At 38.3% G+C, this 24,173-nt stretch overlaps 1 protein-coding gene across 1 annotated transcript in view; it reads left to right on the top strand.

The window, feature by feature from the left end:
• The window catches only part of FGF12 (fibroblast growth factor 12), a 561,888-nt gene that overhangs the window by 149,803 nt on the left and 387,912 nt on the right, over nt 1-24,173 (top strand). The gene's annotated exons all lie outside the window — the stretch shown is intronic.

Here is a 24,173-nt window from a genome sequence, read left to right as displayed (position 1 = left end):
CCTTTAGGACCATATCCTCAGTTGCCTTTGGAGGTATAATCTTAACCAAAGCTGTCTTCTACAGAAAACTTTTCTTTTTGTTTAACTGATATTTCTCCCTGCCATATATAGAAAATCTGAACTTTGAAAAGTGTAGGCACACTAAATGGTAATCGTGTATTAATAATAATAACCAAACACAGGTAACTAGTTATACACGGTTCTTAGGCTTGAGATGAATTAATTCCTTTAATCCTTATACCAACTCTATGATATACATACTCTTATCATCCCTATTTTTCTCAAGTAAGAAAACTGAGGCATAGAGAGGTTAGAATTCCAAACTGGGCAGTCTGGCTGTGAAGTCCATGCTTTAACAGTTCAGATATTCTGCCTATCATTATATGTATCTATTGATACAGCAGAGTTAAGTATTGAACAATTATGTAGTTTCTCTCTTTGTTTCAAAAGTGTCCTCATTACGCTGGTTGTTTAACTTGAACTTCCTCATGTGAAAAATGGAGAACATGGTGTCCATGAGTATGTCAGCTAAACAACATTGGTTTCAGTGCAGGAGCTCCATATGAGTGTTTGATAGGGAGTGTTTAAAAGGGGAACTGAATGAACAAAAGAGACAGTTGTTTGCAAGAAAAGGTTAGTGAATAGAACACAGTAAGCCTCTTAGAGGTAGTGTTGATATCACCCAAAATGTATCTTCTTTCCTCAGATTTGTGTACTATTTGACATAATGAATGGTACACCTATTTGATGATGGCAATATGTTTTATTGAATAATATATAGGGGTGCCGGGGTGGCTCAGTGGGTTTAAGCTTCTGACTCTTGATTTTGGCTCAAGTTGTGACCTCACAGTTGGTGAGATTGAGCCCCACATCAGGCTCTGCGCTGATAGTGTGGGGCCTGCTTGGGATTCTCTCTCTCTCTTTTTCTCTCTCTCTCTGTTCTTCCACTGCTTTCTCTCTCTCTCTCTCTCAAAATTAATCAATTAATTAATTAAAAAAGAAAGTAATATACAATTGAAAACCAATTATTTATCCCATTGTGACAAGACGACCTATATAGATTGGTAGACTTTTATGAAGTAAAAATGTATATATTCTTCATTAGTGTTTAATTTGGTAAAATTTAAAATGGTTGAAACACATGAATCTTAAATGCATTCATTAATATAATGAATAACAATCTTAAATAATTTACTGAGATTTGATGAACATAACCTATGTAACCCTAATATCAATCAAGACTGAACATTTCCATCATTCAAGAAAACTTTCATGCTCCTTTCCAGTCAGTTACCCACTTCTCAGTATACAACTTATTTTCCAGGCTTTTTAAAAACTTTTTAAAAAATATTTATTTATATTTGAGAGAGAGAGAGAGAGAGTGCACAAGCAGAGGAGGGACAGAGAGAAAGATGGAGACAGAATATGAAGCAGGCTCCAGGCTCTGAGCTGTCAGCACAGAGGCCAATGTGGGGCTTGAACCCATGAACTGTGAGATCATGACCTAAGCCAAAGTCAAACTCTCAACCAACTGAGCCATCCAGGTGCCCTGGCCTTTTTTTTTTTTTTTTAAATCACAGATTAGTTTAGTCTGATCTTGAATTTCATGTAAATGGAATCATACAGTGTATACAATTTTGTATCTGGCTTTTACTCAACATAGTATTTAAAAAATTAGGGGCGCCTGGGTGGCGCAGTCGGTTAAGCGTCCGACTTCAGCCAGGTCACGATCTCGCGGTCCGTGAGTTCGAGCCCCGCGTCAGGCTCTGGGCCGATGGCTCGGAGCCTGGAGCCCGTTTCCGATTCTGTGTCTCCCTCTCTCTCTGCCCCTCCCCCGTTCATGCTCTGTCTCTCTCTGTCCCAAAAATAAATAAAAAACGTTGAAAAAAAAATTTTTTTAAAAATTAGCATTTATTATTATTATTATTTTTTTTTTGAGAGAGAGAGAGAGAGAGAGAGAGATTGAGCAATCAGGGGAAGGGCAGAGAGAGAGGGAGACACGGAATCCAAAGCAGGCTCCAGGTTCTGAACTGTCAGCACAGAGCCCAACATGGGGCTTAAACCCATGAACAGTGAGATCATGACATTAGCCAAAGTTGGATATTTAACTGACTGAACCACTGTTTGTTTTTTAAAGATTTTATTTTCAAGCAATCTTTACATCCAGTGTGGGGCTCGAACCCACAACCTCGAGATCAAGAGTTGCATACTCCACTCACTGAGTGCCCCAATGTAGTATTTTTGAGATTTATCCATGTTATTGTGTATCAGTAGTTTATTCTTTAATTGTTGGGTACTATTCTATTGTATAAATATCTCACAATTTATTTATCCACTTTAATTTTGTTAGACATTTCAATTATTTCTGGTTTTTGATTATTTGGAATAGAGCTGATAGAAACCCTCACGTACAAATACTTTTATGCTATGTTTTCACTTGTATAAAAACCTAGGAGTGGAAGTGTTGGGTCATAGTGTAAGTGTATGCTTAACTTTATAACAAACTGCCAACAGCTTTCTAAAGAACCGAATGCTATTGTGGGTGGTTTTTAATAAGTGTTATTTTCTAATCATTTACAACATACTATACTCCCAATCTATGAGGTTTCCAGTTGGACCACATCCTCCCAAACACGAATATATAGCATTTTCAGCCTTTTAAATATGGAGTAGCATCTGATCATTAATTTGCATTTCCCTGATGACAAACAATGTTGAAAATCTTTTCATGTGCTTATTGGCCATTTGTATATTTTTGGTCTTGAAGTTAGTGTTCAACTATTTTGCATATTTTAAAATTTGGATTGTTTTCCTGTTATTGATTTGATTTGTAGAATCAAATTTATAGAACTAGAGACCATGAATCTTTCAGTCTCTATTGATTTGCCTATTATGGACATATCATATTAAAGGAATCATAAATATCTGTTTTTTTTTATGAATAGCTTCTTTCATTTAGCGTAACATTCTCAGGGTTTGCTCATGTTATAGCATAGATCGATACTTCATTCCCTTTTGTGACTGAATATCCCATTGTATGGAGATACTACATTTTGTTTCTTCTTTTTTTTTTTTTGCTATGTTTGATTTACTAACATTTTATTAATGATTTTTTGCACCTGTGTTTATGAGAATATTGATTTGCACTTTCTTTTTTGAGCGAGCAAGAGAGAGAGCAAGAGAGCATGCAAGCAATGAAGGAGAGGCAGAGAGAGAGAGAGAGAGAGAGAGAGAGAGAGAGAGAGAGAGAATCTTAAGCAGGCTCCACACTCAGCACAGAACCCTACATGGGGCTCAATTCCATGACCCTGGGATCATGACCTGAGCCAAAATCAAGAGTCAGACACTCAACTGACTAAACCACCCAGGTGCCCCTGTACTTTCTCTTCATTAATAGTTTTGTCAGTTTGGGGAAGCTTTTTTTTTCCTCCTTTAACTTATGAAGGACTTCATTCAAGATTAGTGTTCTTCTGGGGTGCCTGGGTGGCTCAGTTGCTTAAGCAACTGTTGATGTGGGCTCAGGGCATGATCTCACGGTTCAGAGGATTGAGTGCCACATTGGGCTCTTTGCTAATAGTGTGGGACCTGCTTGGGATTCTCTCTCTGCCCCTCTCCTATTTGCTCTTGTGTGCGTGTGAACTCTCTTTCTCAAAATAAATAAACAGACATTAAGGAAAAAAAGATTAGTATTATTCTTTCATAAATGGTACTCTTCCTTCCTAAATGTTTGATATAGTTCAGCAGTGAAGCCAACTGGGCTTGTGGAAAGGTTTCTTTGTTGGAAGGTTTTATTTACAAATTAAAATTATTTATCAGACATAGGATTGTATACATTTTCTTTTCTTTTCCTGTCAATTTTGAATTCATGTTGATAAAGAAATTCATCTATGTTACCTAATTTGAATATACTGGTACGAGAGTGTTCATAATATTCTCTTCATGCTGATGTTATATGCCTATAGGATTTATAGTAGTATACCATATTTTATTCCTAGTGTTGATAATTAGTGCTTTATCTCCTTTTATCTACTTAGTTGTAGTAGGGTTTAACAATTTTATTACATTTTTACAAAAAAGAATTGGCTTTGTTAATTTCCTATATTGTTTGTTTTATATTTCATTGATTTCTGCTCCTTCATATTTCCTTTCTTTGATTTATTTGGATTTAATTTGCTCTACATTTTATCCCGTTTAAAGGTTAAACCTTAGATTATTGATTTAAAAATGGTCTTTTCTAACATCCAAATTTAAAGCTTATATTATTTAGTCCTAAAACCTGATTAAGCTGGATCACACAAATGTATAGTGTTTTGTTTTTATGAACACATATTCTCAAATATTTTCTATTCCCCTTGTGACTTCTTCTTTGTTTGCATTATTTAAAGTTGTGCTACTAAATTTCAGAATATTGAAGATTTGCTTCATCTTATTGTTATTGAATCCTAGTTTAATACCATTGTAATAAGATAATACACACTGTAAGATTTAATTTTTTTATTATTGAGATTTATTTTATGTCCTATCTCAAATTTATCTTGAACATTGTAAGCAGTTAAAAAGGGTGTTAGTTTGTAATTCTTATGTATACTATAAACATCAATTATGTCAAATTGATTGAGATAGTGCCCAAATCTTCTATTTTCTTACTGACTTTTAAAATAATTATAAAGGGGTGCCTGGGTAGTTCAGTTGGTTAAGTGTCCAACTTTGGTCAGGTTATGATCTCATGGTTAGTGGGTTTGAGCCCCACATTAGGCTCTGTGCTGACAGCATAGAGCCTGGAGCCTGCTTTGGATTCTGTGTCTCCCTCTCTCTCTGCCCCGCCTCTGCTCACACTCTGTCTCTCAAAAACAAATAAATGTTAAAAATAAAATAAAATAAAATAAAATAATTAAAACATTTATTGTTTATAGTACTTTTAGGTTCACAGCAAAATTGAGAGGAAGGCACAAAGATATTGTATATATCCGAGGCCCCTACACATACATAATCTCCTCCATTGTTAACATCCCCCATCACAGTAGTACATTTGTTATAATTGATTAACCTATATTGACACATCAATATCACCCAAGGTCTATAGTTTATATTAGTGTCCACTTTTAGTGTTGTACATTCTATGAGTTTGACAAGTGTATAATGACATCTATCTACCATTACAGTATCAAACAGAGAATTGTCACTGCCCTAAAAATCCTATGCTTTGCCTATTCATCCTTTCCTCCCCCTAAGCCCTGGAAACACTCATATTTTTTACTCTCTCCATAGTTTTGCCTTTTCTGGAACATCATATAATTGAAATTATACAGTATGTGTAGCCTTTTCAGATTGACTTCTTTCACTTTATAGTAGGTATTTCAGTTTTTCTCTGTGCCTTTTCATGACTTGGTAGCTCATTTCTTTTTAATGCAGAATAATAGTCTATTGTCTGGATGCACCATTGCTTATTTATCCATTCATCTACTGAAGGACATCTTGGTAGCTACCAAGTTTAGGCAATTATGAATGAAGCTACTATGAACATCTCATTTATTGCTGGTATAAAGTAGCACAGCCACTTTGGAAGACAGTTTTTCATTTTCTTACAAAACTGAACATACTACAAATTCATGCTACTTTTCATCCAAATGAATTGAAAATTTATGTCTACATAAAAATCTGCACATAGATGTTTACCATTTCTTATAGTGCACTTTCTGTTGGTAACAAATTAGTTTGCATTTTTCCAAAAAATCACTTTATCCTCATTTTAAAAATATTTCTATGAGGTATTAAATTCTGATTCACTTTAAAAAAAAACAGTTTTTTAGTGTTTATTTATTTTTGAGACAGAGAGAGACAGAGCATGAGGAGGGAAGGGGCAGAGAGAGAAGGGGACACAGAATCCAAAGCAGGCTCTAGGCTCTGAGCTGTCAGCACAGAGCCTGACATGGGGCTCAAACTCATGAACCGTGAGATCATGACCTGAGCCAAAGTCAGATGCTTAACTGACTGAGCCACCCAGGTGTCCCTAAAGATTTTCTTTTTATCATTGTCTTCAACAGTTTGATTACAGTGTACCTAGTTGAAGTGTTTTTTTTTTTCTATTTATATGGCTTAGGGTTGACTATGTGAGTATGAATATATAGGATAATTTTTTTAAACAAATTTGGACTTTTTCAGTTTTTCTCTCTCCCTCCTTCTCTCTCTCTCTCTCTCTCTCTCTCTCTCTCTCTCTGTCTCTCACAAACACACACACACACCTTCTTTCTTTGGGATTTAAATTACATTATATTAGATTACGTGAAGTACTGAGTACTTCCACTCTTTTCTTTTCCCTCTATCTTTAAATTAGTTAATTTCTATGCATATGTATTCAGGTTTATTGACCCTTTCTTTTGCAGTGTCCAATCTGCTGTACAACCTGTCCAGTTAATTTATTCAGATACAGTATTTTTCCACTGTAGAACTCTCATTTAGTTCTTTCTTACAGATTTTATTTCTCTTCTGGGATTTCCTACCTCAGCAATATGTATACATTGTGTCTGTACGTTCTTCTTTTAATTCAGAATCATGTATAATATCTGTTTTAAACTCCTTGTCTCCTAATTCCAACATCTGTGTCATCTTGGGATCCATTTACATTACCTTCTTTTACCTTTGACTGTGGGTTGGTTGCATTTTTCCTACTCCTTTGTATGTCTAATAATTCTTGATTGTATGCTGGATATGATGGACGGTATATTGTACGGAACTTACAGTATGTTATTTTTCTTTGAATAATATTTAGTTTTGTTCTGGCAAGTGGTTAAACTACTGGTGGTTTTTTAGATTTCATTAAAATTGCTCTTATGCTTTATTTCCATTTTATCTTTAGTCTTTGGCATTACTCCTACTATAGGTCATGATCTTTACTTATAGGCATGATCTTTTTAGAATTTCAACCCAATGTCTGAATTGCTCAGCAAGCCTTTTTTCACTCTGGATGGGTTAGAATTCAAACATCTCTGAGCATTGGCTAATGTCTTATACTTCCTTTCAGATGAACACAGGATTTAACATTGCTGTGGCTGCTCTCTAGAGGGTCTCACAGAGTCTTTACTTGCATGAGTATTGCATACTTTGGCCATGGACCAGAGGACAACCTTAGTCAAGTTTTTTCACTTCCCCTATTCTGTGCAGCTACTTCTTCTCCATACTCTGTCCCACAAATTCCAGGTGCATCAGCAACGCCAAACTCTGATTTATGCTCCTTAGTTCAGTGAGATTGGCATTCTCCATTTAGGTCTGGCTTCCATGCTGCCCCTGGAAAATGGCTCCAGGTGGAAATCTGGAATTAACGTGGACCTCACTTCACATATTCCCTTTCTCTTAGGAATTACAGTTCTGTTCTGTTATTTGATACCTAGAAATAGTTTCATAACAGATTTTGTCCAATTTTATTGTTGTTTACATTGGGAAGGTAAGTCTGATCCTGGTAACTTTGCTATGACTAGCAGCAGAAGTTCTAGAACTTCATCCATTATGTTTTTTTGTTTTTTTGTTTGTTTGTTTATTTTTGGGAGACACAGAGGGAGAGCATGTGCACATGAGCCAGGGAGGGTCAGAGAGATGGGGTGGAAAGAGGATCCAAAGCAGGCTCTGAGCTGACAGCAGACAGCCCAATGCAGGACTCGAACTCACCAACCATGAGATCCTGACCTAAGCCAAACTGGGACTCTGAACCGACTAAGCCACTCAGGCACCCCCATTTTGTTTTTATTTAATATGGCGTGCACAATCCATCCTTGGTTGCTAGGGCTTATGTCTTAGGTGGCTTTCTAAATCTCAAAGTTACGTGAATTTCAGGGAAAGGAAGTTAAAGTCAGTAGAGTAAAAAAAAGAAGTTCTTTTTTATTTTATTTTTTATTTATTTTTTTTTTTAAATTTTTTTTTCCAACGATTTTATTTATTTTTGGGACAGAGAGAAACAGAGCATGAACGGGGAAGGGGCAGAGAGAGGGAGACACAGAATCGGAAACAAGCTCCAGGCTCCGAGCCATCAGCCCAGAGCGTGACGCGGGGCTCGAACTCACGGACCGCGAGATCGTGACCTGGCTGAAGTCGGACGCTTAACCGACTGCGCCACCCAGGCGCCCCGAGAAGTTCTTTTTTAAAGAAAAAAGATGTTTATCTTATTTATAATACTTGAAATATATTAATTTACTTTTTCATTTCATTTTGTGAAATCCATTACAAAACCTTCATTACTATTTTTTCTTGAGTTAACTTTGAACTTTTTAGCTATGTATCATACATCTTCCACTGTGTAGCTCCAACCTTTCTGCTTTTACCTCCTACACTCTCTAACCTGATGCTCTAGTTGTGTTGGACTATTTGTTCTTTCAAACACAAACCCTAGTGAACATGACATACTACATTCCTTATGATTCATTTTCTTATCTATTTTCAAATGTTATTTTACACTCCTTTGAATTTGATCCCGTATATGGTACGTCACAACATTCTAGTGAGAATAGTCATTATTTGATCACAAATAAAAAATGTCTTCACAAGTTCCCTTTTTGATTTTGAGCTCCTTTTCTACTTAGCATAATGCCAGGAGCTTGGGCATCATTGCTTCTTCCATTTTTTCACTTCTCATATGTAATCGGTTACCAAATTCCATCAATCACAATTCCTAAACATCTGAATCTGTTCTCTTATCTTTATCCCTACTGCATTTGTAGTAGTTAGGCCTGACAATTTCTTGTATAAACAACCTGGTCTTCTCCATCTCCATCCATACTGGTACCAGAGCAATCCTTTTGAAACACATATTTGATTACAGAAAGTCCTGAATTAAAATCTTTCAATAGCTTTGACATGATTGAAACGTTGCACCAGGGTGGCTCAGTAGGTTGAGCTTCTGACTCTTGATTTCAGCTTGGTCTTGGTCCCAGGGTCATGGGATCAAGCGCCGCATCAGGCTCTATGCTGAGCATGGAGCCTGCTTGGGATTCTCTCTCTCCTTCTCTCTCTCTCTCTCTCTCTCTCTCTCTCTCTGTTCTTCTACCCTGCTTATGTGCACTCTCTCTCTATATAAAATTTCAAAAAATAATAAGTCAAAGTTTCTTAGCCTGTCTGACTTTTAGGGTAGTTAGCTTGCATGGTATAGTTTATGGAAGCATAATGTAAAACCTCCACTCTAATGCCTATTAAGAAAAACTTTAGTGGTTTATAGTAAGAAAGTAACATAAAGATTTATGAAAGTCTTTTTTGATAGGAACAAGCCAAGTGAACTTTTTTCATGATAGTTATAATTTTTCAAGATAGTTATAATTTAATGAGTTATTGCCATAAGAACATATTGTAAATTGGTTATGGGAATTAGTTTTCTGATTTTTAGGTTAATAGTGCCAGTTTTTCAAAAATACTGTTTGTTGTTATTGATGAGTAAGAATATCAGTACATGTGTTTGGAGGAATGTAACATGACGGCTCAGTAAATATTCGCCTGTCTTTCAATCTGTCTGTTTCTGGCACAGAATGGTGACATTATTAGAGAATAGCTACCAGCAAAAGTAATATTAATGCTCAGAATCTGGCTCATGCATACTTTGATGAATTAATTAACTTTTATCCTAAGTATGGTAGATGAGTCATGGTAGTACCAAGGAGAATACAGGTGACAGCCACACAGTTGGAAAACAGGAGGAAATGAAACAAAATCCTTTGGAAAGGGATTTAGAAATGAAAGCGCTAATGGGTGCCTGGGTGGCTCAGTTGGTTGAGCATCCATCTCTTGATATCAGCTCAGGTCATGATCTTGCAATTGTGGGATAGATCCTTGCGTCCAGCTCTGTGCTGACAGTGCAGAACCTGCTTGGGATTCTTTCTCCCCCTACCCCTTCTGCCCGCACCCAGTTGCACATGCACATACACTCTCTCTCAAAAATAAATAAACATTTTTTAAATATGTAAAAAAAGGAAATGACAGGCTGAAATCTACTCCAAGTTGGGTCACTTGAATTCTACTTGTCAAATTATCTTCAAGGATTCACTTTTCTTCTCTGGACTTTGGTTTTTTCCATTTGTACAATGAAGACATTGGGCTCTGAATATCTGAAATCTCTGTGATTTTTAATATTCTACCTGAATAGAAATTTAAAAAATGTCCACACTTCATGCTTTATATTTTAATATATATCAATGCTTTAGGAATTAGGGCCTTTAAATTCCTTAATGTTATCAATTGTCATGAGTCCAACTGACAAGAGCTCTAGGACCTCTCTCTCTGCTCTTCTCTCCCTCAGCATACCCTAACACAAAACAAGAAATGTGTGTGTTTTGGGATATCATTCAGAATTTCTCACTTAGAAGTATAGTTAAGGAATTCATGCCCAAATCCTGTAATAATTAGAAAGTTTCTTATCTCAGTTCATTTTTTTGACTTTAATTCTGGTTCTAGTTATCTACCTCCTGAAATTACAGAGGACTCCAGTACATTTTCTAGCTAATATTTGGAAATATTTTCAAATAAATACAGCATTCTTACCTGGAATATGTTGAAGAAAAAAGTGTCAGAGGCTGTAGAGAAGAAAACAGTGATTGGAAATGCAGTGACCAAGAGATAGCTCTGACTAAGGCTATAGTCAAAATACCAGTTCAGTGGATAAACGGTCTTATGTAACTAGATCAACTATTTTGAATCAAAAATAGATCTACCCTATGACCCAGCAATAGCACTGTTAAGAATTTACCCACAGGATACAGGAGTGCTGATGCATAGGGGCACTTGTACCCCAATGTTTATAGCAACATTTTCAACAATAGCCAAATTATGGAAGGAGCCTGACGAATGGATCAACTGACGAATGGATAAAGAAGATGTGGTTTATATATACAATGCAATACTACTGGGCAATGAGAAGGAATTTAATCTGGCCATTTGTAGCAACATGGATAGAACTGGAAGGTATTATGCCAAGTGAAATAAGTCAAGCAGAGAACGACAGATTCCATGTTTTCACTCATGTGGATCCTGAGAAACTTAGCTGAAGACCATGGGGGAGGGGAAGGGGGAAAAAATTACAGAAAGGGAGGGAGGAAAACCATAAGAGACTCTTAAATACTGAGAACAAACTGAAGGTTGATGGGGGGTGGGGAAGAGGGGAAAGTGGGTGATGGGCATTGAGGAGGGCACCTGTTGGGATGAGCACTGGGTGTTGTATATAAACCAATTTGGCAATAAATTATATTTAATATAAAAAAAGAACTATAGGTTGGTTTCAGATTTAGTTTTGTATTCAGCAAGCTGTCTATAATCTAATATCCTTTCCATATAGCCAATTTTACTGCAGTATAAGCTATAATTTGTATAAAGACCAAAGTCTGTTAGTCACAATATGCCTTTGCATATACTTTAGTCTATTATAAAGTACAATCATGTAATTAGACACAACTTTCCCCTAAATGAGTTGGCACAGTCAAGAAGATGAAAAGGAAGACCCTGGGGGTTGGCTGAGGTGGGGAGCAGAGGCATTGTGAAGAAAATAGAGGCACTGTGGGTGAGTTGAACTTAATTTAGTTTGATCAGGGAATTTTCCCATGTGACTGATCTCAGGAAGACTCATTCATGGTGACTAACACACAAGAAACAACATTTAGTTAGTAAGTCAGGTGTCAATGGGTACATTTGTGCTGGTGAGACCTCTCTTGCTCCATTGCCACTGGGAATTACCAGTCTGTTTTCTACAAAGAGTCTCATGTTTAGTTCACAGAAAACCAAAATTGTAATCATATGCTTTTTTTTAGTATGTGTAATGATTACAGAAAGCCGTGGGTATTTCTAAGGAATATTTGAAGAGGCTGAGCTAGAATCTGGGTGTTGCTTTTACCTTGTCCCAGTGTCTGACAATCCTCATATTGTCAGGAATAGTGCAGACAATATCATTTAGTCATTCATTTTTGAACAGGTATTTATTGAGTATAGACTATGTGACAAATAACATGGAAAAAAACCATAAAAAATTAATAATTATTAGGAGAAAAATCCAACATGTTTTGACATGTGTTCAGTGGTCATTTTAGAGATATTTAATACTGGGAGAATCTAAATTTCTGAGTAAAAGCCTCAGAAAAATAAAATAATTTACATCAGTGAATTTTACAGATATCAAAGCTTACATTTTTTTAGTATAAAGCCTCTTCTAAAATAAAAATAATAAAAGCAAAAACCTCACTTCTTATCATTTTTTAAAATGTATTTTCAAGTCTATTTTTTAGAAGATTGTGAACATATTTTACAACTTTGATTTCTCAGCACCATAATTATTAATATTAATAATTATATTGCACTATAAAATGGCACAGTCTTTCTCAGAGATTTGTTAAGTTGTCTGATGCTATTTATCCCCACAGTAAATAATAAAGTAGGCTTTTATTATTGTGACTATATTGTGATATTTATTGGTTTGTTGTTTGTATACTTTTTCTCCCTAGAATTGTCATTTCTCACTTTAAAAAAAAGTCTGTCTCTTTCAATTTCTTTTTTTCCCTTCTAGACCAGAGGTCAGAAAACTTTTCCTATCAAGAGCCAGATAGCAAATACTTTAGGCTTTGTGGACCATATGGTCTCTGTCACAACCATTCAACTCTGCAGTTGTAGCATGCAAGTCATAGACAACACACAGATGAGTGGGTATGGCTGTGTTCCAATAAAACTTTATTTTCAAAAATAGGCAGTAAGCCTGAATATTTGTGGACCATAGCTTACCAACCCCTGTTCTAGATTGTTGTGTATGCTGAAATAGCTATGTAGATTAATATGTAAAAAAAGTAAATAGAATTTTTAAAAAAGTAAATACATGTGTTGAACTTAATGTGCTCCGACAAACAAAATATACAAAGTTTTGTGCCATAATCTTATGACAGCGTTTTTAGGTACTTAGTCATCTTTCCTTCCCTTTCTCCCTTCTTTGCATCTTTTTTTCAGGTTTGTGTCTATATTGCAAATATTTGCAGTTATTGGACAAACTCCAGATACTTGCTTCATGTAAATGTGTACACGTATGTTTTCATGTATCTCAGATATAGAGCTAAAGTCAGTGTTACAATGAAGACCTAGATAAGATTGGTTTGATCTCTATTCTGTGAAATTTGGAGGTGTAATATCCTCCACCAAGACCACCAAGTTTATGCAAATTTTCAGGGTGGGGTCATATTTTTATGGACCTTTGGCTCTGAATTCGACTTCTGCCAAATTAAGTCACTGTAGAGATTGCTTGGATATCCCTGTTCTAAAAAATTTCTTGGCCATTTTTACATCTCAGATTCTAGCCTCCTACTATGTTTCTCAGCTTTTCACAGTCCCTTCTGGATGGCCCCAGGAACTCCAAATTTGTCTAACTTTATTATGCAGATTAATTCCATTTTCTCCACCCTTACTCCCAAACTCCTCTCTGAATTCACTGTTCAGTTTCTAACCCACCAAGGTGCTCTGTGAACAAAAAAGACCTCTTCTTCTTTACTCGAAACATCCTGCTAAGAAGATAATTCAAATTTTGTGTGGAATTTTTTCCTTTATGGATGTTTAGATGGATGATTGGTTGGATGGATGGATGGATGGATGGATGGATGAATGCATGGATAGACAAGTATTATTCAGTAGTATAAGCTTGGACTAATATTGCATGAAAGCAAATGTGGAAAACCAAATATGGCTTATTAGAGTTAATTTTGTGATTTTAGGAATTATTTAGGGTTGTTCTTCAACCTTTATAGCCAAAATACACCCAATTTACTGTTTCTATTATTGTTCACAATGTATGAAGTATTTCATTCATTTCTTGTGTGTTTGTTTTTTAAATATTCTAATGATTTTCTTACAAAAGGAATTCAAATATTTCATATGACAGCCAACTAAATTATAGAAACAGAATATAAGATTAAAAACAGCATAAGGTAAAATTAAGCTTAGACCCAAAGGAACTGCATTGTATCCCCTTGAACTTATAAATAAGGGCTGGTATTTCTATTTGGGGATATGTCATCTAATCTCCAGTAGTAGAAAAATGGTTCTTCCAGTCACCTAAATATTTAATATAAAAATGATTTACCTTATCCACAAGTAAATTATTCAGTCATATATTATTCAGTCATATGTTAATTCATTTAGCAACTCAATTGTCTGCAGAAAGCACTAGAAGATACTCTTCTAATCCATCAAGGAACTTAAAACCTGCTCCTAGAAATAATACAAACAATAATAATACAAATATGGTTAAATAATTGGAAAAAAATTAAGAGTGCAATATATGAGAAAGTTAATTTTTTTACTTATATTTCCTAAACACTGCAATAACCTAAAATTGATCTCTTGGAAGTATGCTTGGAGTGTTGAACTGTAATGAAAACCAGTAGGAATGCAGCTTATAATTTTTCTTAGCATTGCTAGAAGTATTTGACTGGAAAAGGTAGATCCTGAGTAAAACTAGTTAAAAAAAAACAAAATAAAACAAAATCCATCATCTTATAAAGATCCACATTGAGAGAGGATGGAGATAGGACACTAAAATTTTTTTGCCAGTATTATTGTTTCGTATAGGTTTGCTTCATTCAATTTATTTATTCTTTTGAAGGAAACACACTGCCAGGAGTCACAGTAGTCAAATGCAGAGCAGACAGAGGGTTGTTCCTTAAGGAGGTTCTAGTCTAGAGGGAGAGATAAATATGCAGACAACAGAGGAAGGACCCATGCTTCTGACTTCAGGCTTCATGAAGGGTTGACATTTGGACTATCTGTGATATAGTTTAATAAACTAGAAGAGATGTAGAGGATATTCTTGGTAAGGACAGTAAATGAACCAAGGCTCAAAGGTTCAAAAGTTTGTTTTCAAGAAAAGCAAGCAAAGTTTCACAATCCATTGTCTATAGTCTGAATCCAAGAAGCTCTAAAATCCAGTTTGTGTGTGTGTGTGTGTGTGTGTGTGTGTGTGTGCATGTGTGTATATGTATGTGTGTGTTTTGTTTTGTTTTTTAACTTGTAGCAAACTTATTTAGTGACACAATCTGACCTGAATTGATGGTAGGCTGTTTATAATCCTTATTTATTCCACTTATGGGAATATTTGTAGACATTGTTGCAGAAATATCAATCTTATTTATTATAGGTGCCGCCCCATCACAGAGAGGTTTCACTGGTATTTTATACATTAACTCCATTACATTTAAAAACACCACCATGTGCCACCCAAACCAGAATCACAGTACACACCTAGCCGCAGGTGTTTCAGATATGGGATTGTGGACCTGAAGTAATTATAGGTGATGGGATATTGTGGAGACAATGGTCAGGAAGCTAGACAAAATTGTGCCAGTTTTTGAATTCCACGTTAAAGATGTTGAAAATTCTACTTTCAGCTGTAAAGAAACCGTTATAGGCTCTTGAAGAAGTGAGTAAAGCATTCAATAATGTTTTATCAAAATTACTTTGTGTTCCTGAGCACACACTATTTTAAATTTCTTTCCCCAAACAATCGTAAAACCCGAGATATTTTCCTCTGAGTAACAGATAATGATGTCAGATGAAATATCTGTTGAAAATAGATGTTTACATCTATCATTTGTTTCCTTGTGAAAGTGTACGGGAGAAATAAGGACAGAGAGAGCAATTTCAGGTTTTGTTGGCAGTTTGCTAAGTATTATACCAGATAATATGGTCAGTGTTTGATGTCCCCAGATGACTTTGCTTTGAAAATGCAAGAATTGCTTCCTGGAAGAAAAAATAAGCAAAACCCATAAGAAAGAGTAATTTATTTCATTTTTGTTCTCATTCCCTTCAAAATAATGAATTCTAATTAGATTAGGAGAATTAATTGAACAAAGATGAACAGGTAGAAACAGGAACAGGTAGAAAAAGTTCGGGAATTATAAAAATGAGTCTGGAATGCACCCATCTCAGTTTTTCTTTCTTGGGATACCTGGGTAATTAGTCTCTCACTTTTCCCAAGCTTGTAATAAGCGATCCTGGGAACTTAGGAACAAAAATACATTTCGCTTTTATTAAAAAAAAATCTCATTAGAGGGACTGAAAGCAGAGGTAGACATGTAATAAAACCATGAATTGGTACATTCTCCAAAAAGGGTATTTGGTTGCTTCCTTAGGGATATTATTAGATCTACTTCCTAGACATGGTATTTCAATCCCTAGAAGTCTGTACAGGGAATCAGAGAATCCCATCCAATTCATAGCTTATGCTTTTCCTGAAAATCTATTTGACTTCAGAAGAACTGTGCATAATAATAGCATGTTTACAAACAGTTGGGGGCTCTCACTGGAGTCCAAGGATGAAGTACCTGCATTAGGGCCATGGAACAAAAAGTTTTTGACACTATAACCTCAAGAGTTATATATAGTCTGAAGATGTGACATTCCTAGGTTTTAAAAAAAATCACTTATAAAAAATACTGATATTTTAAAAATCTTTTTTGAATGTTTTATTTTTATTTTTGAGAGAGAGAGAGAGAGAGAGAGAGAGAGAGAGCATGAGCAGGGGAGGGGCAGAGAGAGAGGGAGACACAGGATCCAAAGCAGGCTCCAGGCTCTGAGCTGTCAGCACAGAGCCCGACGCAGGGCTCGAACCCATGAGCCATGAGATCATCACCTGAGCAGAAATTGGATACTTAACTGACTGAGCCACCCAGGTGCTCCTTAAAAATTATTGATATTTTTAAAAACAAATAATATTTGTTTCTTCTTTTAAGCGTATTCAACGTTGGGGCGCCAATGTTGGGGTGTCAAAAGTAAATAAACAAAAAAATTTTTTAATGTATTCAATGTTAATAATAGAAAATTCAAAAATACAAAAATTCAGGAACAGAAACTGATGATGACATCGATTGCATGTTTTCGTATTCTACAGGCACTGTACCTCGTGCCCTATGTACACTATTTTGGTTAAGCCTTACCCTGTGGCCATTATTGTTCCCATTTCATATAAATAGAAGCTGATGGTGGGAGAGTTAAGTGATGTGCATAAAGTGGTCATGCCAACAAGTGGGAGAGCAAAGGTGAAGCCCAGGAGGTCCAGCTTGGGCATTGGCATTCATGCTCTGAGCAACCGCATACCACTGCCTCCCCTCGACCACCGATCACCACCAAAACAATCACCAAGAAATAGGCACTGTTGTATTTTTGTGTATATGATTTCAGTCTTTCCCCCCACGTGTCTTTATTTTTAAAAGCAATTAGTTAGATTTATTTTTAAATTCAAGTAATTTTAATTGAGATCCTAGTGCAGGCTGTTTCCTTTTTACCTACTATGTTGGTCTTTTTGATGTGGAACTTATGCAATAAAATGGCGAAGACATGGTTTTGGTACTTGGTAAACCAGAATGCAGTCCTAATGCTGAGTGTCATAGGTAATTTACTTGGATTAGAAACAAAGTCCAAACAAACAAAAAACACTCTCCAAACAAGTGGGCATCATGTTAACACCTCCTCCTAAGCAAAAGCTACTTATATTCCTCAGCTCAAGGTGTCAGTGACGGCATCCGGCATGTGTTAGAAAATGGAGGAAGGATGGATTTTCCAAATTTTATCTTCATATCCTTTCTTTTCCAAATGTAAGAATCCCAAACATTCTTAATAACCTTAAAGTTTTAGGACCCGCCTTTAAGAATGCTATTTCCATTTGCATTTACAGATTCTACATTTTAAGTACAAGAATGGCCATTGTGTGATTTATACCATGTCCTGATTTTTTTTTTAAAGAAGGCTCTCTTTTAAAAACATCCTAGTCCTTGTTAAGCAGACCACAGATCTTGGGAAAAAAGAGACAAGAATGGTTGAAGGGGATTAAGAGGTACAAATTTCCAGTTATACAACAAATAAGTCACGGGGATGAAAAGTATAACATAGAGAATACAGTCTATAATATTGTAATAATGTTCTGTGGTGTCAGAGGGTGACTACACTTATGGTGAGAATTTCCTAATGTATATAACTGTGCAATCACTATGTTGTACACCTGAAACTAAGATAATATTGTATGTCAACTATACTTCAATCCAAAAAAATTACAAACTATTAATTGTGGGGAGTCTGTAAGTGCTAAACTCTGCATTAAGCATTTTCCTTTCCCTTTCCCCTCCCACCCCCCATATTTTGTTGCCACAGCAATTCTTCAAGACAGGCCAGTAGCATAATTTTGCAAATGAAAACAATGAAACTCAAAGAAGTTAAGAAATTTGTCTGTGAACACACATGGCTAGTAACTGGTAACACTGGGATTTGAAGTCAGAAATGTAGAGCTCTGAAGTCCCAGATGTTTCGTATGATGTCACCTAAGAGTTGGAAAATTTTAATATTTAGGACCTGGGGTGGATTTCCATCCAAATAGGAAAGGCATCTAAAGCAGAAAGAGAAAAAGGAAAAGAAATCACTACTTAAATCAATTTTATGGTTGTACACCATCTTGCTAAGACCCAATAATTTTTCTTATAGAATTTTTAAAAATTGAATTGAGATATAATTCAGATGTCATAAAATTCACCCTTTTAAAGTCTACAGTTGATAGTTTTTGTATATCCACAAGGTTATGCAACCATCCATCACCAATTCCAGAACATTTTTCATCAGCCCACTACATAACTCCATACTCATTAGCAGTCACCTCTTATCCAGTTTTGATGAGGCAAAAAATCTTCAAAATCTTTCTTCCAAAAACCAAATTTTCTTAGATTCTTCCCTCAAACAAAAATGGTTTCTGGTTATTTTTATAGATGTAGGAAAGAATTTATAAAATAAATTAACATAACAAATGATTGATGCTGTGTAGCAGCCACTCATGCACAGAGAGTTGGGAAATTGAGGCTTTTCTTTTCATGAAGTAGCTTTATTTGTGCCAGCATGGGCTCAGTGGGCTAAGACCCAAAAAGGCTGAGCCCTGAGCACAGTGGGGGGTTGCCTTTTGTATGATTTTGTGTTCCTTTGTCTCCCATTTGTGGTGACATACAGTCTGAATGGACGGTCTATGTTAGAGTAGTGAGGAATGTTGTGTATGCACAGATAGCCAGGTTGCCTTCCCTTGTCTTAAAGTTTTCACCACATTCCTTAGGGAGGGGCTCTACCACATTCCCCCCGTTTGATGCTCTGACCCCCTATTTTGGGTCAAAGAGTATTATCTTGGTTTAGAGGTTTATATTTCCTTAACATCATCACATGTGTGGCTGATTTCCTTTCAACCATTACCTCAGTGAGGCTGGAGACAGACAGTATAACCACAGGAGCTAGGCAAGGTAGGATTTAGCAGGCTTCCAAAATCAAGAGGATAATACCTATGAGGGTTTTGAATCCCCCAAGATTGTAAAACCATCCTCCAAATAACTCCTCAGGGTCCAAACCTTTCCAAACCTTTCCAAACCTTTCGGGGATGTGAGCAACATTTCTCATTCGATCTGTGATCTCCTCTATGATTTTTCCATCATCATCTCTCTGTAGGCAGCAGTAGCTCACATTAAACTTTCCACAAACTCCTCCCTCAGAAGCAGGCAAGTAGTCTAAGGCCAAGCGATTTTGATACATAGCATTGTACATTTTGGTTGCTGCTTGGCTAGTAAGTTAAGACCTCTGGCAGTTTCACTGGTTATAATTTCTACAACTGCTTGCAGTCTGGTTATGCGGTTTAGCATGTAAATGGGAGTGCGGTAGCCCCAAGACCCATCCTCTGCCCAGGTGGCAGGGCCATAATATTGGATTATATGCTTGGGAGGCCATTCATCATCTTTCCAATTGCCAATGTATAGGGCACGTCATTTCCGTTGAGTCTCCCTATCCCCATACATGTGGACTCCTAAATATTCCCCCCTGGCAAAGGGAGCAGGAAGAAATATGGATGAATAGTTCCCAGCACATATGGCTTTGACCAGCCTGAGGGAAGGAGTATATAGGCTGTCCTTCCGCATATACAATATAGACCACCTGGGGCCTGCCATTCGATGGCTGAATCGACATTGTCCCAGGCCTCTTGGAGATGAAAGAAGTTAGACAAGGGATGGGTATCTGGCTCAAGGTGATCTGGGGACCATCACCATTGGGTTTCCCAGACAGTTGAGTTATAAAAATCTTTGGCCTAGGCACGTTAAGCTTCCAACAGAGATGGTGAACTTTCTTCCCCATCAGGCAAGGCAGATTTTCCCAATAATTGAGGTTTTGAGGAGCCAAACCCTGGTAGTAGGACTAGGGTATTCTGTTCCATTATAAGGTTTGTGGGGGATCTAATTCTCTAGTGTCCCATGGTCATTGATCCCCCATGTTGGTTCCCCCGCATACATAGCAAGAAGAGATCTTAAGAGTCTGGGCTATAGTCTCTGCTAGGGCTAGAAACAAGTTCCTTGCTGCGGCTGAAATGGGAGGGGGGCTACTTCTTATTTCTTCATAGAAGGAGTGGAAGACTTGATGGGAAATGGTTGGATGGGTGGTAGTGACTCCCTTGAAATACAGCACAGTCCCTGGGTCCCTGCCTCGCCCATGAATCCAGATGCCAATTCAGGTGCCCCCTTGCCACTTGGAATCTCCAGGGTTAATGATGGTAAAATTAACAAGGTTACAGGCCCTTGATGTAGCAGCCCCCTTCTGGAGGAGTGCTGTTGTGCCTTCTTTTTTCCAAGTAACCCATGAAACACAGCTCCAGCTGAGGCATAACAACTCAGGTGTATAGGCACATAAACCATTTTCCTCACACATGTATTTGTCATTGAGTCAATATTCCTGCTCCCAATCTAAGCCTCTTTATGGTATATCAAAAGTCCTTGGACTCTCTATGACAAGTGCCCACTTTTTTTTGTATGAGAGATGCATCTGGGCCAATACCCATAATCACACATACATCAAACAATATTGACACCAGTCATTTGGGGTTAGTAATTTGTGTCCAGCTGACCAAGGCCCCCCTCTCTTGACAGGATCGGACTTCAAACCAGTCTTCACCCGGGAGTATTGTGAGTCAAAGCAAGTGTATTGATTTTCTCGTTGGCAGATAGAATAGGTGGTCTTGTGTCCGCAGGTCCCCAGGACTTTTCCTTGGCATGAGAAGTGGGTATGGTATACTAAGGTCCAAGTGACTCCCTGGCCTGACCTGGTTATGTAAATACATGGGTCACATGATGAGGAATCTAGGTCTACAGAAGGGGTCCAGATTAGAAGCAATCAATACCAATGAAGCATCCCATCCACAAAGGGAAGGTGAGTGCTAACAGAAACCTCTCACCACACTTCGAGCTAGCCAGGGTGGCCTCTGCCAATCCTATGGGGAAAGTAGAGCAAGAATCACAATGACAGTGAGAACAAGGGGTGACAGTGCATCACAGTAAGGAAACAGATATAGAAAATAAGGACAGTCTATTTGTTCCACCGGACTGTCGATTCCTCAAGCTTCTGTGTAGATTAGTCAGCTTCCGGAGTGACTAAAGCAGGGCTGCAGTCTCCCAGAGTCTCTGGAGTTGTAGATTGCTTCTTCCGTAAGGTCAGCTTGCATGGATCAGGAATGCACTCCCAGTTTCAAGATGCCAACTTCACTCTGCTATGTGAATCCAGGGACCCGCCTCGGCTACCTTTACTGCAATAGGGGTGGACAAAATGACAGTGAACAGGCCCTCCAGAGGGGTTTTAAGGGTTGGACATTCCTTTCCTTCACTCATACAGCATCTCCTGGTTTAAATGGGTGAGGGTCTGTGGTCACACTCACAGGTGATCGCTGCCTAACCTAGTGGTGTAAGGTGGTTAGGGTAGAGCCAAGGGCCCACATCTGTTGCCTTAGGGTTAGGTTGCCTATATCATTTAGATCCCCCCTTATGCCCCCGATAATGGGGGGGGGAAGGGTACCCATAAAGGATTTCATAAGGGAAGAACCCCATCTGCTTAGTGGGGCTACACCTGATTCTTAACAAGGCGATTGGCAACACCTGGTCCCAGTGTAGGTGGGTTTCCTGACATAGTTTACTTAACTGCAACCTCAGGGTTTGGTTCATTCGTTCCACCTTCCCAGAGCTCTGGGGTTGGTATGCCGTGTGTAACTTCCAGGTGATCTTTAACCCCTTTGTCACCAGCTGCACCACCTCAGCCACCAATGCTTGCCTATTACCTGATCCCCTAGTGATAGGGATCCCAAATTGAGGAATGATTTCTTTTAGAAGTCAGGCCACTTCGTGTGCCTTTTTCTGTGTGAGTAGGGAAGGTTTCCACCCAGCTGGAGAAAGTGCACGCAAAGACCAACAGATATTTACAGCCTCGCACCCGGGGAAGCTTAGTGAATTCCACCATCATATTTTCAAGTGGGACTCCCCCGACATTCTGCACCCCAGGGGTGGCCTTGGGTCTCTGATGTGGGTTATTCCAGGCACACGTTTCGCTTTGCCCACATACGACTCAGGCTATTCTGGAGAGTAAAGGGATGTAGAAATGTTGCTTCAGTGTAGTTTCAAGAGCTGTCTGGCCAATATGGGTTTCCTGATGGAACTGCTTGACAAAAGCTGGAGCCAGGGCCTCAAGAATTGCTACTTGGCCATCTTCAAATTTCCATAATCCACCAGGGAGGTAGCTTCCATTTTCAGTCTTAAACCAGGTACTCTCATGTTGTGAGTAATTAGGATCCCATTCTGCCAATGGACTAGGGAACAGTGCAGAAGTTAAAGCCGCTGATTCTGCTGTTCCTTTGGAGGCTGCAAGCTTTGCTTCTTGGTCTGCCAAGGTCTTGGTCTGCATGGTCATACCATGAAGCTGTGGTATCTCCCCTTTGATGTCCCCAACAATGCATGACTGACACTCTTTTAGGGGCCTACACAGCATGTAAGAGTTCGAAGACTTCCATACGTTATGTCTTTTCCTCCTGAGTTTATTATATCCTTGTCTTTATATAAAGTCCCGTGTATGTGGAGAGTGGTGAAGGCATACTTAGAGCCTGTGTATATATTAACATGTATCCCTGCCACCACTTGGAGGGCTTGAGTTAGCTCAATGAGCTCTGCCTTCTGTGTCAAAGTCCCCTTTGGCAGGGGTTTGGCCTCAATGATAGAATTCAGGGTCACCACAGAGTACCCTGCAAGTCATTCTCCCTCTTTCACAAAACTGCTGCCGTTTGGTGAAATACTCAGTGCTGGGGTTCTTGAGGGGCTGTTCCCTTAAGTCTGGTCAGCTGGAGAACACCTCACCTATGACTTCAATGCAGTCATGATCTGGTTGACCTGGCCCAGCAGGCAGTAGGGTTGCAGGGTTTAGGGTCCACACTACTTCTAGGTGAATGTGCGGGTCTCACATAGCACTTCCTGATATCTGATCATCTGGGTGTTGGTTAGCCAGTATTGTCCCTTATACTCCATTAATGTCAATTCTGAATTTGGCACTTAGACGGTCAATTCTTGTCCCATAGTTAACTTGTCAGCCTCAGACACTGAGAGGGCCATAGCTGCAAGTGCCCGTAGGCAGGGTGGCCAGCCTTGAGTAACAGAGTCAAGCTGCTTGAAGAGATATGCCACTAGGCGATGCCATGACCCCAACATCTGGGGTAGGACTCTTACCACAATGCCAGTATGTTCATGAACGTACAAGAAGGACTTGTACATGTCTGGGAGCCCCAGACCAAGTGTGTTGGTGAGGGCCCATTTGATATCTGCAAAGACCCTTTGCTGTACTTGCTCCCATAACAGAGGTTACTGCTCTCTACACTTTATGGCCTCATAAAGGGGTTTTGCCAAGACTGAGAAGTTAGGTATCCAGATTCTACAGAAACCTGTGGCCCCAAGAAACTCCCAAACCTGATGTCAGGCCCATAGAACTGGGATCGAATAAATAGCCTGTTTTTGTCTCTGGGCCGAGTTGGTGCTACCTCTGGGAGAGGTGAAAGCCAAGGTACTTGACTTTCTTTTGACAGATTTGGGCCTTTTTCCTTGAGACCTTATAGCCAGTCTCCCATTGGAGGGTAGGGAGCTGCCGAGTTCCTTCCATGCAATCCTCCTGGGACCTTCCAGCCAGCAGTAAATCATCTATGTACTGAAGCAAGACACAGCCATGTTGATCCACTGGGAAGGCTCTTAGCTCTGAGGCTAATGCAGTGCTGAAAATAGCTGGGGAGCTTTTGAACCTCTGAGGCAATCTGGTCCAAGTCAACTGGCCCTTGTCACCTTTTTCAGGATTCTCACACTGGAAGGCGAAGATCG

This window comes from Neofelis nebulosa, chromosome 5, assembly GCF_028018385.1.
Source record: "Neofelis nebulosa isolate mNeoNeb1 chromosome 5, mNeoNeb1.pri, whole genome shotgun sequence".
Classification (NCBI taxonomy): domain Eukaryota; kingdom Metazoa; phylum Chordata; class Mammalia; order Carnivora; family Felidae; genus Neofelis; species Neofelis nebulosa.
This window is presented reverse-complemented; position numbering and strand designations above follow the sequence as displayed.